Genomic DNA, 21123 nt, shown 5'->3' with positions numbered 1-21123 from the left:
TTTTTTTTTTTTTTTTTTTTTTTTTTTTCAGAATGAGGTTTAATGCTGTGTGTGTTCACACACCAAAGCTATTTCCACCAACATAGGAAACCTAACTCGCGCTGTGTATTTCCTCGGGGTCAATCCCAAGAGCCTGGGCCGTTCCAGATGCAGATGGAAGGGGGCAGCACCACCAGACACCGGAGGGGTCTGCGGGGGATGGGTTTAATTAATCGTCCTTCTTGAACTTGCCGCTGATGTAGGGCACCCAGTCCGGAATCAGCCGCCAGTCAGTGGCCCACACCAGCCCCATGGCTCCCATGGTGCCCCACATGCCCACTGTGGGTAACCAGTTTCTGGCCAGCTGGCGGTAGTGCGGGCCCACGAACCTTTCCAACATAGCGGCACCGTCCCAGCTCAGGGTCACCACCAATGTATTTCTAATTCCCAGATTTACAGGATTCTTTTCCATCTGACTTGACCTTTCTGCAATATTGGCTCCAGACACACACTTCCTCCCTCCTAGAACTGTCACTTTCCTAAGTTTCCATGGTATCGCTGTACTGTTTCTCCTCCTGCCTTTCTAAGCACATCTTCCTGGTTTGCTCTGCAGATTTTTCTTCCTTTGACTGCCAGGTACATGCTGGTATTTGCCGGCGGGCTGCATCTGTGGTCCCCTTCTCTTTTCAGCTAGCTGCTCTCTATTGAGAGCAGTTTGACCCACACTCATAAAGCCTCCAAATACTCATCTCTAGGGCCAGCCTCTCACTGAAGTTCCAGCCCCTCACACATCGATAGCGGCCCCATACCTCCCAAGATTGCCCACACCATCTCAAATGCAACACGTCTAACCAAACCTGCTGCTCCTCTGCCTCCAGTGTGTCACACCTGAGGCCAATGGTATCCTTCAGGGACTTCAGCCAAAAACTTGGCAGGGGGTGGGGGAGGGAGGAGGGGGGAGGTTCATCTTAAGTCCTCAGAGAGAGCCCTTAAAGCCCCTGGAGCTTACATTCTAATCGGGGGTGAGAAACAAATGAATTAATAAAAAATATTAGTTCATACAATGACAATGTTATGAAAGCACTGGCATGGTAAAGGAATAGAGTAACTGGGGGGCGAGGTGTTTTTTTTTAACAGCATTTATTTTTTTAAGTATTTTACCTTATTATTATTATTATTATTATTTGGCCACGTGGCATGCAGGATCTTAGTTTCCCCAACCAGGGATTGAACCCGCACCCCTTGCACTGGAAATGCGGAGTCTTAACCACTGGACCGCCAGTGAAGTCCCTGAGGTGTCTTTCTTTTTTTTTAATACATTTATTTATTTATTTATGTTTGGCTGTGTTGGGTCTTCGTTGCTGTGCACGGGCTTTCTTCGTTGTGGTGGCTTCTCTTGTTGCAGAGCACGGGCTCTAGGCACGCGGGCTTCAGTAGTTAGAGCACGCAGACTCAGTAGCTGTGGCTCGCAGGCTCTAGAGCACAGGCTCAGTAGTTGTGGTGCACGGGCTTAGTTGCTCCGTGGCATGTGGGATCTTCCTGGACCAGGGTCTCGAACCCGTGTCCCCTGCATTGGCAGGTGGATTCTTAACCACTGCACCACCAGGGAAGTCCTGAGGTGTCTTTTTGATATGAGATCAGAGACCTGAATAAGCAACAGCTTTCAAAGAGACTTCCAGTTTCAGCCTCATTCCCCTCAAACCCACTGTCCCTGCTACTTTAAGAATACTCTTTCTAAAATATAAATTTGGTCACACTGCTCTCCTGCTTAACAGCTTTTGAGTTTCCCACTGCTTATAAGGGGTAAACTCTTTACCACAACCAATGGCCTTCTCTGGTCTGGGTCCCTGCCTTCCTCTCCAGGTTCATCGCAATCAAAGCCTTGAGTGCCTACTATGTGCCAGGTACTGTTCTCGGTGTGAAGGACCCTGTGAGGACAGGGCAGACGAAAGTCCCAACACTCATGGAACTTCTTACTTCTATGGGAGAGATGTAATTTTTAAAATGTGTAAACAAGTAAATAAAAATTTTAGACATGAAGTGATTTTAGATATGAAAAAGTTTAGTGATGAGTGATAGGAAGAAAATAAAATGGTAAAGTCACAGGTAAATAAATGGTCAGGGAAGGTCCCTTAGAAGAAGTGATCTTTGAGGTGAGCTCCAAATGATGAGAAAGGGAAGATCTTGGGTAACAGAGCTCCAGGCAGGGGGAGGAGCAGGCACAAAGCTCCAAGGCAGGAATCGGTGGAGAGTGTTCAAGAAGCAGGCCGCGGGGTGGTTGCAGCACAGAGCATAGCAGGAGGGTTGGTCAGAGATGAGGTTAGAGTCAGGAAGGAGTGAGAACACTTGGGTGTGGTGCCTTCCCGATGTCACTGCTTGAATTCCAGAGCCTTTTATCTTGTTTATTTTTAGTTTTTTTGGCTGCACTGCACAGCCTGCAGGATCTTAGTTTCCCGACAAGAGATTGGACCGCGTCCTCAGCAGTGAAAGCATGGAGTCCTAACCACTGGGCCGCCAGGGAACTCCCTCCAGAGTCCTTTAGATGCTTCAGACGCACCATGCTCTTGCATCTCCCACCTCTGCCAGTGGTTTGCTCTCTCCACTAAGGGAACTCGTACTCATCCTTCGAGACTTGGCTCTGTGAAACGTTCCCTAACTCCCACTTCTAGGCTATTTAGTCACCCCCTCCGGCTCCCTCATTAAAGTATAAAGCAGTCCTGCAGAGCAGACGTCTGTCAGCTACATCCTCACTATGTACACATCTGTATCTAACACTAGACTGTGAGCCTCCTGAGGGAACAGTGAATTCACTTTCAGATTCTCACCATCTAGCCCAGATATGAAAGAGGTATTTGATTGATAAATGAATAAATGCTGCTCTGCTAATGAGAACTGTCAGACTGGGTTTGTCAGAAATGAAATCTATTGATATATGATTCTTTGGAGCCATTCTACAATAGCATCTACTTACACACTTAAATCTGATGTTTTCACTGGTTCATCAAATATTTATACAGCAATTTCTGCCAGAAGCTGGGGATACAGCTGTGAACAGAGACATAGCATCGTTGCCCTTATGAATATATTTTCTACCAGGGAAGTCAAACAAATAATCATTACTCAGTTGCTTACTTACGAAAGGAACAAGTCCTACGAAGGAGAAATAAAGGGTACCACGAGTGTCTTAATGGGGAGACTCTACTTACTCTGGGAGGTCAGGAAAGCCTTCTTTGAAAAGTGACAACAGAACTGAGCTCCGAAGAATAAGTAGGAACAAACAAGAAGGGTGAACATTCCCAACAAAATGTATTATATGTCCAAAGGCGCTAAGGCAGGATGGGGCATGATGTAGCTGAAGAACAAAGAGGGGAGAAGATCACAAAGTGAATGTGGCATCATTAACTCATAACATGATAGAAGATGATATATAATGCTGATCTCAAGTAATAGCACATGTTTTAACATTCACTTGTGGTGACTTACGTTTGTTTTAGCTCTATCAACAGTAAAAGGAAAAAGAGAGGGAAAACAAGAATGCAGTATTGTAAATGAACTGTCTTAAACCTCTCTAACACAGTGTACCATTCTTGGCTCTGAATCTATTTTGTGCCATAAATAATTGCTAAGAACCATTAACACAAGTAGCAAGTGCCATAATAAAAGATATATTTGGTGCTGAGTGAATGCAGACTAATTTAGATACTTGCGTTATGAGACTGTAAATTCCTGGAGGGCTCCTGTTCTGATGCATCTTTATATTCAGTTCAGCAACTAGCACAATGACTTACTTGCGATGAGCCCTCAAACTGTTACCAAGTGTATCCCGGTGCAGGGACTCATGGTTTATACTACTAATTGGCACACACCCTGATCTGAGGTTAGTTGGCAGAAGCCTCCCTGAGAGACACAGTGTCAGAAGAAAGAAAACAACTCAAGATTTTTTTTTTAGAACAAAGTGAATTTAAAACAACCAAAATGGAGGACTTATCATTTACAGTTGTTTTAGAAAACAGGCTAAACACAACCACTGATCAAATATGTTGAAAAAAATTTTAACCTGAAGCATATGAAGAAAACTCAAGGACTGAAAAGAGTTGATAAAAAAAAAATGAGTTTTGGTGAATAGGCAGAAGATGGCAGAGTAGAAGGACGTGCTCACTCCCTCTTGTGAGAGCACAAGAATCACAACTAACTGCTGAACAATCATCGACAGGAAGACACTGGACCTCACAAAAAGGATACCCCACATCCAAATACAAAGAAGAAACTGCAAAGAGATGGTAGAAGGGGTGCAATCACGATAAAATCAAATCCCATAACTGCTACGTGGTGACTCACAAACTGGAGAACAATTATACCACAGAAGTTCACCCACTGGAGTAAAGGTTCTGAGTCCCACGTCAGGCTTCCCAACCTGGGGGTCCAGCAATGGGAAGAGGAATTCCCAGAGAATCAGACTTTGAAGGCTAGCAGGATTTGATTGCAGGACTTTGACAGGACTGGGGGAAACAGAGACGCCACTCTTGGAGGGCAAACACAAAGTAGTGTGCACATCAGAACCCAGGGGAAGGAACAGTGACCCCATAGGAGACTGAACCAGACCTACTTGCTGGTGGTGGAGGGTCTCCTGCAGAGGTGGGGTGTGGCTGTGGCTCACCGCAGGGACAAGGACACTGGCAGCAGAAGTTCTGGGAAGTACTCCTTGGCGTGAGCCCTCCCGGAGTCCGCCATTAGCCCCTCCAAAGAGCCTGTCGGCTCCAGTGCTGGGTCACCTCAGGCCAAACAACCAACGGCGAGGGAACTCAGCCCCAACCATCATCAGACAGAAGATTAAAGTTTTACTGAGCTCTGCCCACCAGAGCAACACCCAGCTCTACCCACCACCAGTCCCTTCCATCAGGAAGCTTGCACAAGGGTCTTAGATAGCCTTTTTCACCAGACTACAATCCTGCAGCCTGTGGAATGAAAATGACATTCACAGAAAGGCAGACAAATGAAAAGGCAGAGGACTATGTACCAGAACAAGATAAAACCCCAGAAAAACAACTAAATGAAGTGGAGATAGGCAACATTCCAGAAAAAGAATTCAGAATAATGACGGTGAAGATGATCCAGGACCTTGGAAAAAGAATGGAGGTAAAGGTCGAGAAGATGCAAAAAATGTTTAACAAAGACCTAGAAGAATTAAAGAACAAACAAACAGAGATGAACAATACAATAACTCAAATGAAAAATACACTAGAAGGACTCAATAGCAGAATAACTGGGGTAAAAGAACAGATAAGTGACCTGGAAGACAGAATGGTGGAATTCACTGCCATGGAACAGAATAAAGAAAAAAGAATGAAAAGAAATGAAGACAGCCTAAGAGACCTCTGGGACAATATTTAATGCACCAACGTTCCCATTATAGGGGTCCCAGAAGGAGAAGAGAGAGAGAAAGGACCCAAGAAAATATATGAAGAGGTTATAGTCGAAAACTTTCCTAACATGGGAAAGGAAACAGCCACCCAAGTCCAGAAAGCGCAGAGTCCCAGGCAGGATAAACCCAAGGAGAAACAAACCAAGACATGGAGTAATCAAACTGACAAAAATTAAAGACAAAGAAAATTATTAAAAGCAACAAGGGAAAAATGACAACATACAAGGGAATAAGGTTAACAGCTGATTTCTCAGCAGAAACTCTGTTAACTCATAAGGTTAACACCTGATTTCTCAGCAGAAACTCTACAAGCCAGAAGGGAGTGGCACAATATATTTAAAGTGATGAAAGGGAAGAACCTACAACCAAGATTACTCTACCCAGCAAAGATCTCATTCAGATTTGATGGAGAAGTCAAAAGCTTTAGAGACAAGCAAAAGCTAACAGAATTCAGCACCACGAAACTAAGCCTACAACAAATGCTAAAGGAACTTCTCTGAGTGGGAAACACAAGAGACGAAAAGGACCTACAAAAACAAACCCAAAACAATTAAGAAAATGGTCATAGGAACATACATATCGATAATTACCTTAAACGTGAATGGATTAAATGCTCCAACCAAAAGGCACAGCCTTGCTGAATGGATAAAAGAAACAAGACCCATATATATGCTGTCTACAAGAGACCCACTTCAGACCTAGGGACACATACAGACTGAAAGTGAGGGGATGGAAAAAGATATTCCATGCAAATGGAAATCAAAAGAAAGCTGCCCCCCCCCCCTGCCGATGCAGGGGATACGGGTTCATGCCGCAGAGTGGCTAGGCCCGTGAGCCATGGCCGCTGAGCCTGCGCATCCAGAGCATCTCCTGCAACTGGAGAGGCTACAACAGTGAGAGGCCCGCATACCGCAAAAAAAAAACCAAAAAAAACAAAAACCCAAAACAATTAAGAAAATGGCCATAGGAACATACATATTGATAATTACCTTAAATGTGAATGGATTAAATGCTCCAACCAAAAGACACAGGCTAGCTGAATAGATACAAAAACAAGACCCATATATATGCTGTCTACAAGAGACCACTTCAGACCTAGGGACACATACAGATTGAGAGTGAGGGGATGGAAAAAGATATTCCATGCAAATGGAAATCAAAAGAAAGCTGGAGCAGCAATACTCATATCAGATAAAATAGTCTTTAAAATAAAGAATATTACGAGATAGAAAGAAGGACACTACATAATGATCAAGGGATCAATCCAAGAAGAAGATATAACAATTATAAATATATATGGACCCAACATAGGAGCACCTCAATACATAAGGCAAATGCTAACAGCTATAAAAGAGGAAATCGACAGCAACACAATAATAGTGTGGGATTTTACCACCTCACTTACACCAATGGACAGATCACCCAGATAGAAAATTTAAAAGGAAACACAAGCTTTAAATGACACAATAGACCAGATAGATTTAATTGATATTTCTAGGACATTCCATCCGAAAACAGCAGATTACATTTTCTTCTCAAGTGCACACGGAACATTCTCCAGGATAGATCACATCTTGGATCACAAATCAAGCCTTGGTAAATTTAAGAAAACTGAAATCATATAAAGCATCTTTTCCGAGCACAACACTATAAGATTGGAAATCAATTACAGGTGGAAAAAACATAAAAAACAAAAACACATGGAGGTTAAACAATACATTACTAAATAACCAAGAGATCACTGAAGAAAACAAGGAGGAAATCAAAAAATATCCAGAGACAAATGACAACAAAAACACAACGATCCAAAACCTATGGGGTGCAGCAAAAGCAGTTCTAAGAGGGAAGTTTATAGCAATACAATCCTACCTCAAGAAACAAGAAAAATCTCAAATAAAGAATCTAACCTTACACCTAAAGCAACTAGAGAAAGAAGAACAAACAAAACCCAAAGTCAGTAGAAGGAAAAAAATCATAAAGATCAGAGCAGAAATAAATGAAATAGAAACAAAGAAACCAATAAAACTAAAAGCTGATTCTTTGAGAAGATAAACAAAATGGGTAAACCTTTAGCCAGACTCATGAAGAAAAAGAGGGAGAGGACTCAAATCAATAAAATTAGAAATGAAAAAGAAGTAACAACAGACACCACAGAAATACAAAGCATCCTAAGAGACTACTACAAGCAACTCTGTGCCAATAAAATGGATGACCTGGAAGAAACAGACAAATTCTTAGAAATGTATAACCTTCCAAGACTGAACCAGGAAGAAATAGAAAATATGAACAGACCAATCACGAGTAATGAAATTGAAACTGATTAAAAATCTTCCAACAAACAAAAGTCCAGGACCAGATGGCTTCACAGGTGAATTCTATCAAACATTTAGAAAAGAGCTAACACATATCCTTCTCAAACTCTTCCAAAATATTGCAGAGGAAGAAACACTCCCAAACTCATTCTATGAGGTCACCATCACCCTGATACCAAAACCAGATAAAGATACTACAAAAAAAGAAAATTACAGACCAATATTGCTGATGAATATAGATGCAAAAATCCTCAACAAAATACTAGCAAACAGAATCCAACAATACATTAAAAGGATCATACACCATAATCAACTGGGATTTATCCCAGGGATGCAAGGATTCTGCAATATACACAAATCAATCAATGTGATACACCACATTAACAAATTGAAGAATAAAAACCATATGATCATCTCAATACATGCAGAAAAGCTTTTGACAAAATTCAAAATTCAATGATAAAAGCTCTCCAGAAAGTGGGCATAGAGGGAACCTACCTGAATATAATAAGGGCCATATATGACAAACCCACAGCAAACATCATTCTCAATGGTGAAAAACTGAAAGCATTTCCTCTAAGATCAGGAACAAGACAAGGATGCCCACTCTCGCCACTATTATTCAACATAGTTTTGGAAGTCCTAGCCATGGCAATCAGAGAAGAAAAAGAAATAAAAGGAACACAAATTGAAAAAGAAGTAAAACTGCCACTGTTTGCAGATGACATGATACTATATAGAGAAAATCCTAAAGATGCCACCAGAAAACTACTAGAGCTAATCAATGAATTTGGTAAAGTTGCAGGATACAAAATTAATGCACACAAATCTCTTGCATTCCTATACACCAAGAATGAAAGATCAGAAAGAGAAATTAAGGAAACAATCCCATTCACCATTGCAACAAAAAGGATAAAATACGTAAGAATAAACCTACCTAAGGAGGTAAAAGATCTGTACTCAGAAAATCATAAGACACTGATGAAAGAAATCAAAGATGACACAAACAGATGGAGAGATATACCATGTTCTTGGATTGGAAGAATCAGTATTGTGAACATGACTATACTACCCAAAGCAATCTACAGAATCAATGCAATCCCTTATCAAATTACCAATGGCATTTTTTACAGAACTAGAACAAAAAAATCTTAAAATTTGTATGAAGACACCAAAGACCCTGAATAGCCTAAGCAGTCTTGAGGCAAAAAAATGGACTTGGAGGAGTCAGACTCGCTGACTTCAGACCATACTACAAAGTTACAGTAATCAAGACAATATGGTACTGGCACAAAACCAGAAACATAGATCAAAGGAACAGGATAAAAAGTCCAGAGATAAACCCATGCATCTATGATCAACTAATCTATGACAAAGGAGGCAGGGATATACAATGGAGAAGAGTCTCTTCAATAAGTGGTGCTGGGAAAACTGGACAGGTACATGTAAAAGAATGAAATTGGAACACTCCCTAACACCATACACAAAAGTAAACTGAAAATGTATTAAAGACCTAAATGTAAGACCGGATAATGTAAAACTCTTAGAGGAAAACATAAGAAGAACACTCTTTGACATAAATCACAGCAAGATCTTTTTGACCCACTTCCTAGAGTAACAGAAATAAAAACAAACAAAAAGAGTTTTCTGGCATCTGAGGGGTGGGGGGGAATGAGGAGAAAAATAAAAAGAAAGTTCAGGGCTTCCCTGGTGGCGTAGTGGTTGAGAGTCCACCTGCCGATGCAGGGGACATGGATTCGTGCCCCGGTCCAGGAGGATCCCACATGCCATGGAGCGGCTGGGCCCGTGAGCCACGGCCGCTGAGCCTGCGGGTCCGGAGCCTGTGCTCTGCAACGGGAGAGGCCACAACGGTGAGAGGCCCGCGTACCGCAGGGAAAAAAAAAAAAAAAAAAAAAAAGAAAGTTCAAAGTTTTAGATATCCTAACAGCAATTCTAAGGAAAACAAAGTTTCTATGGCCATGATGACAGAATGCACCATGGACGCTGGAGGAAAAAACAATGAGCTGGGAAGAGGAGGCGCTGGCAGGGGCTGGATGAACAATAGGTTGTTCCACCGATTGTGGAACAAACAGGGTCAAATCTGTCTCTCTTTTTCTCTCAGTAATGAGCAAGAGGACTTCCCTGATGGTGCAGTGGTTAAGAATCCACCTGCCTATGCAGGGGACACGGGTTAGATCCCTGGTCCGGGAAGATCCCACACCAACTGAGCCCATGCACCACAACTACTGAGCCCACGTGCCACAACTACTGAGCCTGCATGCTACAATTACTGAAGCCCACATGCCCAGAGCCTGAGCTCCACAACAAGAAAAGCCACTGCAATGAGAAGCTCACACACTGCAACAAAGAGCAGCCCCCACTTGCCACAACTAGAGAAAGCCTGTGTACAGCAACAAAGACCCAATGCAGCTGAAAAATAAAAAAGAGTACCTAGGGAATTCCCTGGTGGTCCAGTTGTTAAGACTCTGTGCTTCCAACGCATGGGGTGTGAGTTCCATCCCTGGTTGGGGAACTAAGATCCCATATGTCCCACGGTGCAGTCAAAAAATAAAAAAACACAACAACAAAACAAAACAAAACAAGAAAAAGGAAGAGTACCTCTCTGGAGGAAACGAGCCATGTCTGCCTAAACCTGTGGGACATCTCCATATTCACATGTCCCAAACCAAACACTTCATCATGTTTCCTTCTACCCACCCTCATCACCACCTAACTCATTCCTCCTCTTATATTCTCTATAATTTTTTTCACATCCTCCCAAACATCAAGACCAGAAATAGTGGTAAGTTAATTTTTTAAATTAAACTAATTTTTTTAAACTGAAGTATAGTTGACTTAAAATATTATATTAGTTTTGGGTGTACAACATAGTAATTCAATAATTTTATAAAATATATGCCATAGAAAGATATAAAATATTGTCTATATCCCCTGTGCTCTACATAACATCCTTGTAACCTATTTATTTTACACCTGGTATTTTGTAGCTCTTCATCTCCTTCACCTGTCTTGGCCCAACCCTGACACCTCTCCCCTCTGGTAACCACTAGTTTGTTCTCAGTATCGGTAAGCCTGTTTCTGTTTTGTTATATTTGTTCATTTGTTTGTGTATGTTTCATTTGTTCTGCATATTAAGTGAAACGCAGTATTTGCCTTTCTCTGTCTGACTTATTTCACCAAGCATAATACCCTCCAAGTCCATCCATGTTGTTGCAAATGGCAAAATTTCATCCTTTTTTATGGCTGAGTAATAGTCCTATATATAAATATATATATATATATATACACACACATATATATAGTCCTATGTTTCTATATATATAACACATCTTCTTTATCCTTCTATCTATTGATGGACACTTAGGTTGCTTCCATGTCATGGCCATTGTAAATAATGCTGCTATAAACACTGAGGTGAATATATGTTTTCAAATTAGTGTTTTCATCAGATAAATACCCAGGAGTGGAACGGCTGAATCATATGGTAGTTCTATTTTTAATTTCTTGAAGAACTTCCATACTGATTTCCATAATGGCTGCACCAATTTACATTCCCACCAACAGTGCACAAGGGTTCCCTTTTCTCCACATCCTTGCCAACATTTGTTATTTTTTTTCTTTTTGATAATAGCCATTCTAATAGGTATGAGGTGATATATCATTGTGGTTCTGAAATGTATTTCCCTGATGATAAGTGATGTTGAGCATCTTTTCATGTGCCTTTTGGCCATCTGTATGTCTTCTCTGGAAAAATGTCTGTTCAGATTCTCTGGCCTTTTTAAATTGGGTTGGCTATTTTTTTTTTCATATTGGGTTGTACGAGTTCTTTATATATTTTGTATAGTAAACCCTTACCAGATGTATCATTTGCAAATATCTTCTCCCATTTGGTAGGTTCCCTTTTTGTTTTGTTGATGGTTTCCTTTGTACAAGAGCTTTTGAGTTTGATTATGTCCCATTTGTTTATTTTTGCTTTTATTCCCCTTGCCTAAGGAGATAAAGCCAAAGAAATACAGCTATGACCAATGTCAAAAAGTGTAGTACCTATGTTTTCTTCTAGTTTTATGAATTCAGGTCTTACATTTAGGTCTTTAATTCATCTTGAGTTTATTTTTGTAAATAGTGTGAGAAAATGTTCTAATTTCATTCTTTTATGTGTAGCTGGTCCAGTTTTCCCAATACCACTTATTGAACAGTCTTTTTTAAAAATTGCATATTTTTGCCTCCTTTGCCATAGATTAATTGACCATGTGTGCGTGGGTTTATTTCTGGGCTCTCTATTCTGTTCCATTGAACTATGTATCTGTTTTTGTGCTGATACCACACTGTTTTGATTACTTTAGCTCTGTAGTATAGTCTGAAGTCAGAGAGCAGAGATACCTCCAACCTTGTGCTTTTTTCTCAAGACTGCTTTACTATTCAGGGTCTTTGGTGGTTCCATACAAATTTTAGGATTATTTGTTCTAGTTCTGTGAAAATCTCATGGGTATTTTGATAGGTATTGCATTAGATCTGTAGATTGCTTTGGGTAGTATGGATATTTTAATAATGCTAATTCTCCTAACCCATGAACATGGGATATATTTCCATTTATTTCTACCCTCTTCAATTTCCTTCATCTATGTCTTACAGGTTTCAGAGTACGTGTCTTTCATCTCCTTCATTAAATTTATTCCTAGATATTTTATTCTTTTTGATTCATAAATGGGATTCATTTCTTTTGTTATTAGTGTACAGAAATGCAACAAATTTCTTTATATTAATCTTGTATCCTGCAACTGTACTGAATTCGTTTATTCTAGTAGTTTTTTTTGGTGGAGTCAAAGGTTTTCCTTATATAGTATCATGTCATCTGCAAACAGTGGTAGTTTTACTTCTTGCCTTTCAATTTGAATGTCTTTTATTTCTTTTTCTTGTCTGATTGCCATGGCTAGGACTTCCAATACTATATTAAGTAGAAGTGGGAAGAGTGGGCATCCTCATCTTTTTCCTGATCTTAAAGGAAATACTTCCAGCTTTTCACCACTGAGTATGATGCCAGTTGTGGGTTTGTCAGATGGCCTTTATTATGTTGAGGTTTGTTCCTTCTATGCTAACTTTGTTGACAGTTTTTATCACGAATGGATATTGAATTTTGCCAAATGTTTTTTCTGCGTCTATTGAGATGATCATGTAATTTTTATCCTTGGTTATGTTAATGTGGTGTATCTGTGGTGTATCATGTTAATTGACTTGCAGATATTGAACCATCCTCACATCCTGGGAATAAATCCCACTTGATCATGATGTGTGATCCTTTTTACACATTGTTGAATTTGGTTTGCTAATATTTTGTTGAGGATTCTTGAATCTATTTCATCAGCTATATGGGCCTATAAATATTTTTTGTAGTATCTTTATCTGATTTTGGTATCAGGGTAGTGCTGGCCTCATAGAATGAGGTGGGAAGTGTTCTCTCCTCTTTTATTTATTTACTTATTTGTTTGTCTCTTTATTCATTTATTTATGGCTGCATTGGGTCTTCATTGCTGCATGCAGGCTTTCTCTAGTTGCAGCAAGCAGGGGCTACTCTTTGTTGCGGTGCATGGGCTTTTCATTGCAGTGGCTTCTCTTGTTGCAGAGCACAGGCTCTAGGCATGTGGGCTTCAGTAGTTGTGGCACACAGGCTCAGTAGTTGTGGCTCGCAGGCTCTAGACGCAGGCTCAGTAGTTGTGGTGCACAGGCTTAGTTGCTCCATGGCATGTGGGATCTCCCTGGACCAGGGCTAAAACCATGTCCCCTGCATTGGCAGGCGGATTCTTAACCACTGCACCACCAGGGAAGTCCACCTCTTTAATTTTTTTGAAACATTTTGAGAAGCATACATATTAACTCTTCTTTAAGTGTTTGGTAGAATTCCCCTGTGAAGTCATCTAGTCCCAGACTTTTGTGTGTTGGGAGTCTTTTGATTACTGATTCAATTTCAATACTAATAATCAATCTATTCAGATTTTGTTTCTTCCTGATTCAGTCTTGGAAAACTGTATGTTTCTCGGAATTTATCCACTTATTCTAGGTTGTCCAACTTGTTAGCATATTACTGTTTGCATTATTCTCTTATGATTTTATTTCTGTGATATCAGTTGTAACTTCTATCAGTTGTAACTTCTCTTTCATTACTTATGTTTTAAATTTGAGCACTCTCTCTTTTTCTTAATGAGTCTGGCTAAAGTTTATCAATTTTGTTTATCTTTTCAAAAAAACAGCTCTTAGTTTCATTTATCTTTTCCATTGTTTTTTGGTCTCTATTTTATTTATTTCCACTCTGATCTTTATTATTTTTTTCCTTCTACTGACTTTGGACTTTGCTTGTTCTTCTTTTTCTGATTCCTTTAGAGGGAAAGTTAGGTTGTTTATTTGAGATTTTTCTTTTTTCTTGAGGTAGGCTTCTATTACTATAAACTGCCCTCTTAGAAATGTTTTTTGTTGTGTCCCATAGATTTTGGACGTTGTGTTTCTATTTTCATTCATCCCAAGGTATTTTTTGACTTCTTCTTTAATTTCTTTGTTGACCCAATGGCTTTTTTATAGTATGTTTTCAGTCTCCACTTGTTTGTGTTTTTACCAGTTTTCTTCTTGCTATTGATTTCTAGTTTCACACTGCTGTGGTCAGAAAAGATGCTGGATTTAATTTCAATCTTCGTAAATTTACTGAGACTTCTTTTGTGGCCTAGCATGTGATCTATCCTGGAGAATGTTCCATGTGCACTTGAGAAGAATGTGTATTCTGCTGGTTTAGAATGTAATATTCTACAGATATCTATTCAGTCCATCTGGTCTAAAATGTCATTTAAAGCCAGTTTCCTTATTGATTTTCTGTCTGGATGATCTATTCATTAATGTGATTGGGGTAATTAAAATCCCCTATTATTATTGTATTACTGTCAATTTCTTCCTTTATGTCTGTTAATATTTACTTTATATATTGGGTGCATAAATGTATTGGGTGCATATATGTTAACAAGTCTAATATCCTCTTCTTGGATTGACCCCTTTATCATTATTTAATGTCCTAAATTGTCTTTTGTTATAGATTTTGTTTTAAAGTCTATTTTATCTGATATGAGTACTGCTACCCCAGGTTTTCATTTCCATTTGCATGAAATATCTTTTTTAATCCCTTCACTATCAATGGGTGTGTCTTTAGCTCTGAAGTGAGTGTCTTGTAGGCAGCATATACATGGATCTTGGTTTTTTAAACTAATCAGCTACCCTATGTCTTTTGATTGGAGCATTTAGTCTATTTTACATTAGAAGTAATGATTAATAGGTATGTATCTATTGCCATTTTGTTACTTGTTTTCTGGTTGTTTTTGTATTTCTTTGTTCTTTTCTTCTTTTAATCTCTTCTCTTTGGGTTTGATAACTTTTTAAGTATTATGTTTGGGTTCCTTTCTCTTTGCTTTTTGTGTATCTACTGTAGGTTTTTGATTTGCAGTTACCATGAGGTTCATATCTATAAATATATCTACTTGTTTTAGAATGACAGTCATTTAAGTTCAAACACATTTTAAAAGCCCTACTTTTTTTTACTAAGCCCCCCCCCAACATTTTATGTTTTGGTGTTATAGTTTACATTTTTATGAATATCCCTTAACTGTTTATTGTAGTTATAGTTGATTAATGGTTGATTTTACAATTTTGTCTTTTAACCTTCATAGTAGCTTACTTAAGTGGCTGATCAACTGCCTTTACAATATATTTACATATATCAGTGAGATTTTTTTTTCCTTCAAATAAATATTTTCTTATTTCTTGTTTTAGGTTTTTCTTTTTCACTTAAAGAAGACCCTTTAACATTTCTTGTAAGGCCAGTTTAGTAGTGATGAACTCCTAGTTTTTGCTTGTCTGGGAAACACTTTGACTTTGTTGGGTAGAGTATCCTAGGTTGTAGGTTTTTCCCTTTCAGCACTTTAAGTATATTGTGCCACTCCCTTTTGGCCTGCAAAGTTTCTGCTGAAAAATCAGCTGGTAGCCTTTGTATGTGACTCTTTTTCTCTTACTGCCTTTAGAATTCTCTCTTTAACATTTGCCATTTCAATTATGATATGTCTTCATGTGGGTTTGTTTGGGTTCATCTTGTTTGGGACTCTCTGTGCTTCTGGACCTGGGTATCTGTTTCCTTCTTCAGGTTAGGGTTCAGCCATAATCTCATCAAATATGTTTTCTGCACCTTTCTCTCGTCTCCTTCTGGGACCCCTATAATGTGAATATTAGTATGCTTGATGTTATCCTACAGATCCCTTAAACCATACTTAAAACTTTTTTTTTTCTTTTTGCTGTTCTGATCATGTGATTTCCACTATTTTGTCTTCCAGGTGACTTATGCATTCTTCTGTATTACCTAATCTGCTGGTAATTCCTTTTAGTGAATTTTCCATTTCAATTATTGTGTTCTTCAGCTCTGATTGGTTCTTTTTTATATTTTCTAGTTCTTTGTCAAAGTTCTTACTGTGTTCCTCTATTCTTTTCCCGAGTTCAGTGAGCATTGTTATTACTATTGGTTTAAGCTCTTTATCAAGTAAATTACTTATCTCTGTTTCATTAGGGTTTTTTTTTTTTTCCTGGGGTTTCTACTTATTGTTTTGTTTGGAACATAGTCATTTGTCTTCTCACTTTGTTTGACTTTCTCTTTTTGTCTCTATGAAATTAGTTGAAACAGTTACCTATCCCAGTCTTAAAGGCATGTCCTTGTGTGGGAGCATCCCCATGCAGTCTGCATGTGCCCACTGGTTTTGGTGGGAGAGCTGGACCTGAAGCAAGCATTAACCATGTCTTCACCTGGGGTGCACTGGCAGCTGCCACCTTAGCAGGGCATGGGGCTGGAGTAGGAAGAGTTAGAACTGGAGCCAGGTGTGAGCTGGGGCTTCTCCCAGGCTTAGAGCAGGCCCAGAGCCAAAGGGGCTGGAGTTGCAAATCTGAGCTAGTGCCACTTCTCCCCAGTGTGACAGCAGTCTCCATTTTGGTCAGAGGCAGGGCTGGGACCCAAGGGGCTGGAGCTGCAAATGTGAGCTAGCTCAGCTTCTCCCTGGTGCAATGGTTGTTACTGCCTTGGTTGGGAACAGCACTAGAGCAGGTGGGGCTGGAGCAGGAGCCCAGTTCGGGCTGGGAGATGTGCTGGGGCACTCCTGGCGGGATGGACAGAGCATGAGGTGTTTTCAATCTGCTGCTTCTGCACTGGGACTGGGAGCAGGCGAGTCTGTGTACACTCTTCAAAACTGGAGTCTCAGTTTCTATGGCTCTATGATAAGCCCCACTGGTTTTCAAACCAAGTGGGCTTATCTTCCTTGTGCTTGACCTCAGGGCTAGGATGCCCAATATGGGGCTCAAACCCCTTGATCCTTAGGGAGGATGCCCAAGCCTGTGATATCCCCTCCTCTTCTGGGCCGCCCACTAGGGGTGTGGGTCCCGATTAGATCACTTCTCCTTCCTTCCTACCAGACTCCACTTTCCTTAATAACCTTGGTTGTAGAAGAGCCATTCTGCTAGTCTTCAGGCTGTTCTCAGAGAGAGCTGCTCTATATGTCGCTGTAGTCTTGATGTGTTTGTGGGGGGAGGTGAGCTCAGGGTCTACCTACTCCACCATCTTGATCCCACCCAAATACTGGAAAATTTAAACTTCTTCCTCTTTCCTAACACAGAATTAAAGGCCAAGTCCACATGAATTCACCCTTACCCTCTACATCCACCACTTTTCTTCCCCACTGCCCCAAGCTCAAGGTGCCCTTTGGAATCTAGGGCTTTGTAACAGACAAACATTTTACAGCATTTCTGTTGTTATTGTTTTTAAGACAAGAAACACCTGTTGAACACGATATGGGGGTAGTGGAAAGAGCATATTCTTTGGGATCAAAAAGATAATTTGGAATATTGGCTTGATTTATTAACTGAGTGACCTTGAATAGCTTACTTATTTCTCTGATCCTCAGTTTCTTTCTCTGTAAAAATACACTTAACAACTAAATAACAGGTTTGTTATAAGGACACTGGACCCTGAAGGAAGTATCACAGGTAATCACTATATGGTAGCCATTATGGTATTATTATTGTGTTTAATCCATACATACCTCATATGCTGTAGGTACTTCAGTATTAAATTTGGAGTAGACTGAAAATATAAATCATACTATATAGTCTTGTGTTTCTGAAATTTGTCAGGTTCTCCTGAACGTCTTTAGGTATAAACTAAATTTTCAGATCTTCAATCCATGCTTATTTGAATTTTAATGAAAGCAACAGTCTTTTTATTACTATTACTTTATATAAGTTAGGCCCAGCTGACATGCAGCAAGCATTTTTTTTTAACATCTTCATTGGAATTGTTTTACAATGGTGTCTTAGTTTCTACTTTATAAAAAAGTGAATCAGCTATACATCTACATATATACCCGTATCTCCTCCCTCTTGCGTCTCCCTCTCACCCTACCTATCCCACCCCTCTAGGTGGTCACAAAGCACTGAGCTGATCTCCCTGTGCTATGTGGCTGCTTCCCACTAGCTATCTATTTTACATTTGGTAGTGTATATAAGTCCATGCCACTCCCCCACTTGGTCCCAGCTTACACTTCCCCCTCCCCATGTCCTCGAGTCCATTCTTTATGTCTGCGTCTTTATTCCTGTCCTGCCCCTAGTTTCTTCAGAACATATATTTTTTTAGATTCCATATATATGCGGTAGCATATGGTGTTTGTTTTTCCCTTTTCGACTTACTTCACTCTGTATGACATATTCTAGGTCCATCCACCTCACTACAAATAACTCAATTTGCTTCTTTTCATGGCTGAGTAATATTCCATTGTATATATGTGCCACATCTTCTTTATCCATTCATCTGCCGATGGACACTTAGGTGGATTCCATGTCCTGGCTATTGTAAGTAGAGCTGCAATGAACATTGTGATACATAACTCTTTTTCAATTATGGTTTTCTCAGGGTATATGCCCAGTAGTGGGATTGCTGGGTCATATGGTAGTTCTATTTTTAGTTTTTTAAGGAACCTCCATACTGTTCTCCATAGTTGCTGTTATCAATTTACATTCCCACCAACAGTGCAAGAGGGTTCCGTTTTCTCCACACCCTCTCCAGCATTTATTGTTTGTAGGTTTTTTGATGATAGCCATCCTGACTGGTGTGAGGTGATACCTCACTGTAGTTTTGATTTGCATTTCTCTAATGATTAGTGATGTTGAGCATCCTTTCATGACTTTGTTGGCAATCTGTGTATCTTCTTTTTTTTTTGGATGTCCTAAACTGTTTATTAGGTAAGAATTTTACAAACATTACTTACATTAGTGGTAGCGGTGGAGCTGGAGAGTATTGTGCCTTCTCCAGGCTGCACGGCGAGAACCACCGATCACGTGGTGGAACTTGTGGCCCTTGCCGAGGCCGCGGCTCTTCCTGCCTGCAGACGTCAGCCCCCGCATCTCCCTGTGCTTGTGGACTGGTTTGGTGATCCACTGGGTGTCAGGGTTTCTTCTGATAGTTCAGCAACAGACTGAAGGCTCCAGGCAAACTTAAGCTGGTTGACGCCATGGTGGACGGGCTTGCCGTAGGTGGCGCCCTTCAAGACCGGGCGTTTGCGGCCACTGCGGTGCATGCGAATGAGATATATCACATAATCTTACGTGGCCTTGTAGCTCAGCCTGCGCGCCTTGTCAGGCTGGGTGGGGCGCGGGGCCCGGTGGAGCACTGAGAGCTGGCAGTACTGCCAGCAGCGCACCCTGAGCAGAAAGCACATCACGTCCGACTGCTTCTTCCTCCATAGCTCCTGGATGTACTTGTAAGCGCCCATCTCAGCTCACAGGAGACAGGAGGAGCTCCGAGGTTGCAGGGTCCCCAAGCCTGGATGGCAGAGATGAAAAGAGATCCATGGCGGATAGAACACTGTATATCTTCTTTGGAGAAATGTCTATTTAGGTCTTCTGCCCATTTTTGGATTGGGTTGTTTGTTTGTTTTTTGATATTTACCTGCATGAGCTGCTTGTAAATTTTGGAGATTAATCCTTTGTCAGTTGCTTCGTTTGCAGATATTTTCTCCCATTCTGAATGTTGTCTTTTCACCTTGTTTATAGTTTCCTTTGCTGTGCAAAAGCCTTTAAGTTTCATTAGATCCCATTTGTTTATTTTTGTTTTTATTTCCATTTCTCTAGGAGATGGGTCAAAAAGGATCTTGCTGTGATTTATGTCACAGAGTGTTCTGCCTTACATTTATAGTGTCTAGCCTTACATTTAGGTCTTTAATCCATTTTGAGTTCATTTTTGCCGCCACCAGGGAAGCTCTAATTTCATTCTTTTATATATAGCTGTCCACTTTTCCCAGCATCACTTTTTGAAGAGGCTGTCTTTTCTCCACTGTATATTCTTGCCTCCTTTATTAAAAATAAGGTGACCAGGTCTTCCCTGGTGGCGCAGTGGTTGAGAGTCCGCCTGCCGGTGCAGGGGACACGGGTTTGTGCCCCCGTCCGGGAAGATCCCACATGCTGTGGAGCGGCTAGGCCCGTGAGCCATGGCCGCTGAGCCTGCGTGTCTGGAGCCTGTGCTCCGCAATGGGAGAGGCCACAACAGTGAAAGGCCCGTGTACCGCAAAAAAAAGGTGACCATATGTGCGTGGGTTTATCTATGGGCTTTCTTTCCTGTTCCATTGATCTATCTTTCTGTTTTTGTGCCAGTACCATACTGTCTTGATTACTATAGTTTTTTAGTATAGTCTGTAGTCAGGGAGCCTGATTCCTCCAGCTCTGTTTTTCTTTCTCAGGATTGCTTTGGCTTCAGAGTCTTTTGTGTTTCCATATAAATTGTGAAATTTTTTGTTCTAGTTCTGTGAAAAATGCCACTGGTAGTTTGATAGGGATTGCATTGAATCTGTAGATTGCTTTGGGTAGTAGAGTCATTTTCACAATGTTGATTCTTCCAATCCAAGAACATGGTATATCTCTCCATCTGTTTGTATCATCTTTAATTTCTTTCATCAGTGTCTTATAGTTTTCTGCATAAGGTCATTTTTCTCCCTAGGTAGGTTTATTCCTAGGTATTTTATTATTTTTGTTGCAGTGGTAAGTGCAAGTGTTTCCTTAATTTCTCTTTCAGGGTTTTCATCATTAGTGTATAGGAATGCAAGAGATTTCTGTGCATTAATTTTGTATCCTGCTACTTTACCAGATTCATTGATTAGCTCTAGTAGTTTTCTGGTAGCATCTTTAGGATTCTCTATGTATAGTATCATGTCATCTGCAAACAGTGACAGCTGTACTTCTTCTTTTCCAATTTGGATTCCTTTTATTTCTTTTTCTTCTCTGATTGCTGTGGCTAAAACTTCCAAAACTATGTTGAATAACAGTGGTGAGAGTGGG

The 21123-nt window shown here is 40.3% G+C and overlaps 1 protein-coding gene and 1 pseudogene across 1 annotated transcript in view; both read right to left on the bottom strand.

Moving 5' to 3' along the window:
• Nucleotides 1-21123, bottom strand: part of GK5 (glycerol kinase 5) — an 80093-nt gene that overhangs the window by 46902 nt on the left and 12068 nt on the right. The gene's annotated exons all lie outside the window — the stretch shown is intronic.
• Nucleotides 209-379, bottom strand: LOC103082886 (cytochrome b-c1 complex subunit 10 pseudogene; annotated as a pseudogene).

This window comes from Lipotes vexillifer, unplaced genomic scaffold, assembly GCF_000442215.2.
Source record: "Lipotes vexillifer unplaced genomic scaffold, Lipotes_vexillifer_v1.1 scaffold40, whole genome shotgun sequence".
In the NCBI taxonomy this organism is placed as follows: domain Eukaryota; kingdom Metazoa; phylum Chordata; class Mammalia; order Artiodactyla; family Lipotidae; genus Lipotes; species Lipotes vexillifer.
This window is presented reverse-complemented; position numbering and strand designations above follow the sequence as displayed.